Source organism: Olea europaea, chromosome 16 (assembly GCF_002742605.1).
Source record: "Olea europaea var. sylvestris chromosome 16, O_europaea_v1, whole genome shotgun sequence".
NCBI classification, from domain to species: Eukaryota; Viridiplantae; Streptophyta; class Magnoliopsida; order Lamiales; family Oleaceae; genus Olea; species Olea europaea.
This window is the reverse complement of record NC_036252.1, coordinates 20,560,455-20,567,726: the sequence shown is the minus strand read 5'-3', so window position 1 is coordinate 20,567,726 and position 7,272 is coordinate 20,560,455. Positions and strand designations below refer to the sequence as shown.

The 7,272-nt window shown below is 37.6% G+C and overlaps 1 pseudogene; it reads right to left on the bottom strand.

Annotated features, from left to right (window-relative positions):
- Positions 1 to 1,344: 1,344 nt before the first annotated feature.
- On the bottom strand, positions 1,345 to 5,721 carry LOC111412452 (annotated as a pseudogene).
- Between the last annotated feature and the right edge of the window lie 1,551 nt (positions 5,722 to 7,272).

Here is a 7,272-nt window from a genome sequence, read left to right as displayed (position 1 = left end):
CCAACTCCTCCAGCTAGTCCACCACCCTTGCCAAATCCGCCACCTCCTCCAACACCACTATCGAGACCGCCTCCACCAATGGTTTCTTCCTCGATTCTCCGCCCATCAACAATTTGCACAATGAACAAAACTATAAACAAAATCATAACAAACACTCCACCATTTTTAAAAGCCCTCTCCATCTTGTACATAGCAATGTATCAATGAATCAGAGTATATATACGGAAACAATGAGAGATGGCTAATAAATGCTTGCAGTTGGAACAGAAACCCTCTTTCTGTATTCGAGGTAAAGCCCAAGACTTTCAATTTTCATTTGGGCCCAGAAAAAGGTAATATCGTGGCGGTGCATTGCATTCCCACTCTCAACCACCTTAGTTCCTGTCATTCTCACTCTTTGTGCCCATCTTCATTTCTGTCAATGCGACTTTTCGTAAGCTTATTTAAAGGCTGTCAATAAAATGATTTCATTGCAGTTTGCTAAGGTCTCCAAATTATTTGTTCAACGCATTTAAAAATGACCAGTTACGAGCTCCAGAATCACATGGCATTAAATGGACTGTCTTTTTAATGATTATTTTTATATCTTTTATTATTTCTTAACGCTCATCTATGACCTAGAAGATGGTTGATAATTCACTGACACTTTATGCAGGATATGATCACTTCACAGGCTATAATATCACGTTAAAGGGCTCTAATATAATCTGTGAACATTCAAGCCAAAACCAGTATTGGTACGCATAAACCATTTACAATTAGATCACCAAACAATCCCATGGTGAGGGAATGGAGTAGTTCAATACGATATCACATCACTTAAATGTCCTGAATTTAAGTCTCTTCCCATCCATTTACGAAAACCATATACATGATAGAATTATGCTATTCGCACACGGACGGTCAGATCACCAAACAATCTCATGGTGAGGGAATGGAGTAGTTCAACACGGTATCACATCACTTAAATGTCCCGTCTCTTCCCATCCATTTACGAAAACCGTATACATAATAGAATTATGTTATTTGTACACGGTCGGCTGACACGCTCGTGTACACTCCCCTCAAAAGAGGGGGGCAGGGGGGGGGGGCATCACCAATAAAGAAACCGTGGACCCCCCTCGGCTTCTTGTGTGTTTTACCCAATAAACCTTCATTTTCGGCATAGTGTCTTGCAAAATTTTCAATGAGACTAGCCCCTGGACCTTAGGCTAAGATTCAGATTAGTCTAGACCACTTTAGATTTTAGGATCATTTGCATGTGAAGGGGGGAAATCCCAAAATGCTGTAATATCGACTATTAATAAACTATAAACAGTTAGCCTTCTGTTGGAAAAAGAAATGTTCAGCATAAAGTACTGGTCCATTGACATCAAAATAGATATATCAAATTTTAGCCTAATAAAGCAGAAGGTTTGCATGAAACTCCTAACCTTTTTAACAAACCAGTGGACTTGTAACAAGGGCCAATGAGAAAGATACCAAAGATCTAACTTGAAACTTGCAGGACATACTGCATTAATGAGAACATGGCATGCACAATTTCACACCCCCAATAAGCACACTCACTCATTCACATGCGCATGTGCACCCAAATGGATCCACAGCCATGCTCGAACACAGAGAGCCATTTCAGAATATAAAAAATAATTTACAATAGATAGGCCTGTCACAATCCATGTCCATATGATATCCAACCAACTATAATGGGAGCTGTTGCACATTAAGAATAGGACCAAACCTTGGGCCTTCTGGGTTCGTTCTGTCATCCTGAAGAACGAGTAACTTTAGCGTGCCTGATACCCATAACCAGGCAGTGACCACAGCCCCTTGTTGATATAAACCTTCCAATATTACACTTTGCGATCTGAAAAAGTGCACCCATGCTGGTTAGCTGAGCTTCAATAGCACGCTTAAGTGCACCATCACCCACCACCTTGCTATGCTTGCCCCAACCCGTCAAGATGCTGCATAATGAAAACACCGTCTCATCAAATCAATCAATGCACATAAAAGACAACACGAAAGTGAATTTTCCTGATAAAAGACTACCTTAGCAGCTTCGGTAACTCTTGGCCTTCAAATACAATGGATTGAATAATGAGCAACCAGGCATGAACCATTGCCCTTGCAGCACCTGAAGACATTACATGCAAATCTAAGCAAGATTCAGACCAAGTACTTTTCCATACTTGTCGGTGTTTTCCTTCAAGCACAACAAGTTGGGCACCTCGTTTCTGCGAAGAAAAATAGAAAGATGAATTATGAATCCCTTTAAGTTGCCTCCACAAGACTCTTATAACTCCAAGATCAACTTAGACAGAAAGCTGACCACCAAAAAGCATTAGCTAAAGAGATTTTTTTTATAATAACATAAACACGTTTGATCAGATTCTGTTATCTTATTGCCGCAGACACTAAAGGAAAGTACAACACCAACTCTTTACTAATTGAAAAGCATCAATGCATAAAAAATGGCTAAACAACCAAGACATCCGATTGCAAACATTTACGGCATAATTTTTTTTGACAGGTAAAAAAGGAAAATAAGATTGGGTCGGGCAAATTCGAAACTTTGTCTTCGAGGTAGAAAGTAGGAACTTCGCCACTAAACTACAAAAACTCTCTGAGCAAAAAATAAAAAAAAAATAGAAAAAATAAGAATCATTTATGGCATAATTATTTGAGTTATTTTGAAGGAAAAAAATCAGACGGGAAAATCCGAGGAGATCTTCTTGGTGAGAGCACCAAATAGGAGACTCAGCAATTAAAATTTAGATAGTCCCATTCTTTCATTTAGCTGAAGCTGATTATGAACTATACATTAAGAATGATTAACTTCACAGCTCAAAAATATGGAACCCCGTTTCAAAGCTTATGTGTAGAGTATAGATATACATTCCTTATCTTTCCATTATAAATTAAAAAATCATCATAAAAGCCTTGAAACTGTGGAAATGAACATAATGACCAATGTTTTTGTAGTAAGAACAAGTTCAACATTTTTTATTTCAATATGTGTTAACAGATTGGAGTTTTTAAATTGAATCCAACTCGTAGACAGAATTGCTGCCAAATGTGTCTGCTTAAATGGAAGTGAGCAAGGCAGTATCCACAACTGTAAATCACATTTTTCTCCAAGTGTAAGCATACGTTTCCTCACCCCTTGAAAGCTATCGGTCAGAATGTAAAACATATAAATAAATAGCAGAAAAACAATTTAAGAAAAAAAGAAGAATTGAATTAAACAGAAACCATAAATAAATAGCAGAAAAACATTTTAAGAAAAAAAGAAGAATTGAATTAAACAGAAACCACGGACTAAAGATGCACCAGCATAGATCCCACACAAATCATTTAGCTAAAATAAAGAACTGGCACAATGCTTTCCAACAAATTTCATTTATTTCACTTGAAAAGCTACTACTCCAGTTGAGATGGATAACCTTTAAGTTAAATAATAAATTACCTAGCCAAAATGCCACAGCATGTCTGTCAGAGCATTATAAAATGCAGAAGCAATCAAAGTGTCCATTTGTTTCACCGCATCAAAAAGGGATCGAGCTTGCAACCACACATTCTCATTATGACCACCCATGAGAAGTCCATGCGCTACCCCATACACATGATTATCAAAGAGACATAGTTCCTCTAATAATAGTGAAGCCTCTTCAAATGAACTACAATGGCTGCAACCACAGAGAAAGCCACGATACTGACATTAACCATAGTAAGCGAGATTATACAAACATGCAACTGATTGATGCCCAAAAGTTGACCCATTATACATGTTATTGCTTGTTCTTATAACTGAAAGAACTTCATTTTACCAGCCTATGAAGAAGTTCCATTTTATTATGTGTTAACTTGAAGGAAATAAACATATCCGGTTGAAGAACTTAATGCAACAGAGAAAATAAATAGCCATAATAAGTGCACCAAGTTACGAGATAGTAGAGTTGTGAAACACTTGTGCTTCATACCTGCAGGCATTCAGAATTGCCGAAAAGGTGACAACATTGGCTTTATTTCCTTCTCGTGCATCTTCTGGAAAACTCCCAAGACACAAAGAAAGTCCTGCTTGCCCCTCATATCCCACTTTTCACTACATGATTTTCCATGAGCCAACTGTTCAAAAAATTTTATGATTTTATCATCCCTTTCATCTTCACCTTTATCACGAGAAACATCCTCAAGAAAAGGTAGTGGCGAAGATCCCATCCAAGACTCTAGATATTCAACAGCTACAAACAGACTACAGACCAAAGGCATTTAATGTTGAATTATAAGTTACAACATTAGGTTGAATCCCTTCCTTCATCATCTCATCAAGAAGCATTGCAGAAGATTCCCCCATTTTACATAATGCGTCAATAAGTTTGCAGTAGAAAACAACATCAGCCTTCATGCCACGTTGCTAGAACTCTCTGTAGACCTCCATAGCATCTTGATATAAACCCCGTTTAGAATAAACACTGATTATTGTTGAGTAAATCAATAAGTTAGGCAAGCGGTTTTCAGCTTTCATCTCTGCAAACAGTTCCTTAACCCCAGCTTACATCCCCTCTTTACCAAACCCATCCAGTAAAGCATTGAAAGTGACAACATCCTTCTCAATCCCCATACTCTCCATCTCCTTGCTAATATTTAGAGCCTCCTTGTTCCTGCCAAGGCTAGCATAAATAGCAGGTAAGGTATTATAAGACACTCTATCCAACTTAACAGCTGCAAACTTCATCTCATTGAACAAACTGAGGGCCCTTTCCAGTCTCCCTGCTTTGGCACATCCATGAATTACAGTAGTTACCTCGTTAGGCAAAATATTCTTGGTGAGCATATCAGACATTATCTCGAAAGCCACATCAATGGGCCCACCACTGCAAGCAGCATCCAAAAGCGTATTATATGTATAAATATCTTGATCAATCCCCTTACACACCATTTCGCTAAGTAAACTCCTAGCAGTCTCCCATAGGCCTGCACCACTACTAACCGTGAGAAGCAAATTGTAAGTAATCCTATCTGGTTGCACCCCGTTGCTAAACATTTCATCAAAAATCATTGAAGCCCTCTTGAAATCAGCACCTCCTTTTCCACATACATTAATCAGTGCATTGAAAGTCACCAAATTGGACTTCAAGCCCGTGTCTTTCATGGTCTCAAAGGCCCCAATGGCCTCATCACAGTACCCACTCTTTGCATAAGCACTAATTAACGCAGAATAAGCGTATACAGTGTTCCCATACCCCTCATTCACCGAATTTTCAAAAAACGTCCCGAGCTAAATCAACTTTGCCTAATCTACCAAGAGTACTAATCATTGAACTAACTAATTTACCTTGCTCATTGCGCCTCTTTTGACGGTTAATTGAGAATTCAAAGCACCGCATGGCAAAAGACCATTTTCCCCTATTCCCTAGCTCCCGGAGCAATAACGTGTAGTCATCAGACCCACGAAGTTTCGGCTCAAAGCTCAATAATATATCATCTATACAGTTATAATCGCCGCTGCAGCGCCTGTTGAAAGACCTCCTCCGCAGCAGATGTATGTCGACAGGAGGCTGTTGACTTGGGGCGGCCAAAATGCATCTTGGAAACAAATCGGGTAGAGCAGCGGCCAGAGAAGTCAGCGCGGATAGGGAAGGGAAGGCAGAGACTCGGTCGGCGGTAGATCCTGGGCACGAAGGAGGGTTGAGGGCGGCATTTCGGGAATGAGAAGGGTTATTGTTATTCAGGGGGAGACCTGGGAAGTCCAGCTTTGGTGGTGAGAGTTGTGGTGCTGGTAGTGGTTCTGGAGGAGTACGCTACGTTACCAGATTAATTTTATTACAAATGTACCGGATTAACACTCGATACAATTTCATTGTTAGTTGGGCTCAATATATATTTTTAAACCATCCAATCATAATTTGACAACTCATTCTAGCAATATGGTAAAATGTCATAAACCAATTCCGGAGAGAGCAATGTTTTATATACAATGAATTTGACAATATTATTGACGACATGTCACATGACATATTTTCATTGGACAGTTTAAGAAACAACTCATCTTTTCAATCAACACTTTTTCGCCACACCATCATTGTTAACAATGTTGTACAAAATTAATGTACTAATACGTTAACTGTTCTGGAGATGGTGGAAATTATGGTTCTGATAAGGTTTTGTGGTGGTGACAGTACAATGCCGTGGTGGAGTGGAGGAGGCCATCAAGAGAATGTGAGGTTTTTTTTACATCAATTAATCTATTTGTACAATAATTTTGAACAACATTGTTGACAATACGAGTGTGGCAAAAAAATGTTAGTTGATAAGATTGATTTTTTTAAACTGTTCCATAATATTGTCAACAGTTTTGTCAAATTCATTGTACATGAAACATTGCTCTTTTAAAAATTTAGATTAGATACAGAAATAGAGAATGTGGAAGGAAGAGAGAGAGTTAAAAGATTAGAGACGGTAACAAATGATGCAATTTTTTTTTTTTTTTTTTGTTCGTCATCATTTACATATTCTTTTACATATATGCTTTGAATGAAATGATTATACTGTTTTTTTTAAAATGGTTGAGGTAATTAATATAGTCAAAAAAAATTTAAAATTGTAAAAAATATATATATATGTATATACATATAGATGGGGCGGATTTAGCTTTAGTGTTCATTTCAACAATTTTGCCCCCACTTTGAGACAATAATACGGGGTACTTTTAATATTAGCCATGTCAAACAACCAATTTTCCACTTTAACAAAAAAAAAAATTGACATTCACCACAAAGGCCTATTCTTGTGTAAAAGACAAAAATACCCTTAAATGAGTTATTCAATTACAAAAATAGAAATTTGTTAAAAAGATCAAAATATCCTTAAGCCACAAATTAAAATCAAAACACCTCTTAATTGAGATTTGAAAACGAAGTCACACTTTTTCATCAGTTTACTCTAATACGATAAAAACTCTTTCATTTTTCATCCACTTCAACCTCAAAATTTCATAAACTTATCAGTTATCAACCTCAACAAAAATATTTCGTTAAATTTCAGTACTTTAATTCGGTAAGCATATTTTCCTAGTATTTAATTTTGTTTTCATTGAAGTCGTATATTTTTTTAAATGGTAAAGAAAATAATATTAGAACTGAAGTGAAGGCCGGCACCGATCGCCGGAACGAACTATGGTCCGTTACGGACCATACGAACCATTAAAATGGTTTGTAACGGACCACAATATGGTCCACAACGAACCAGAACATGGTCCGTTCCGGACAC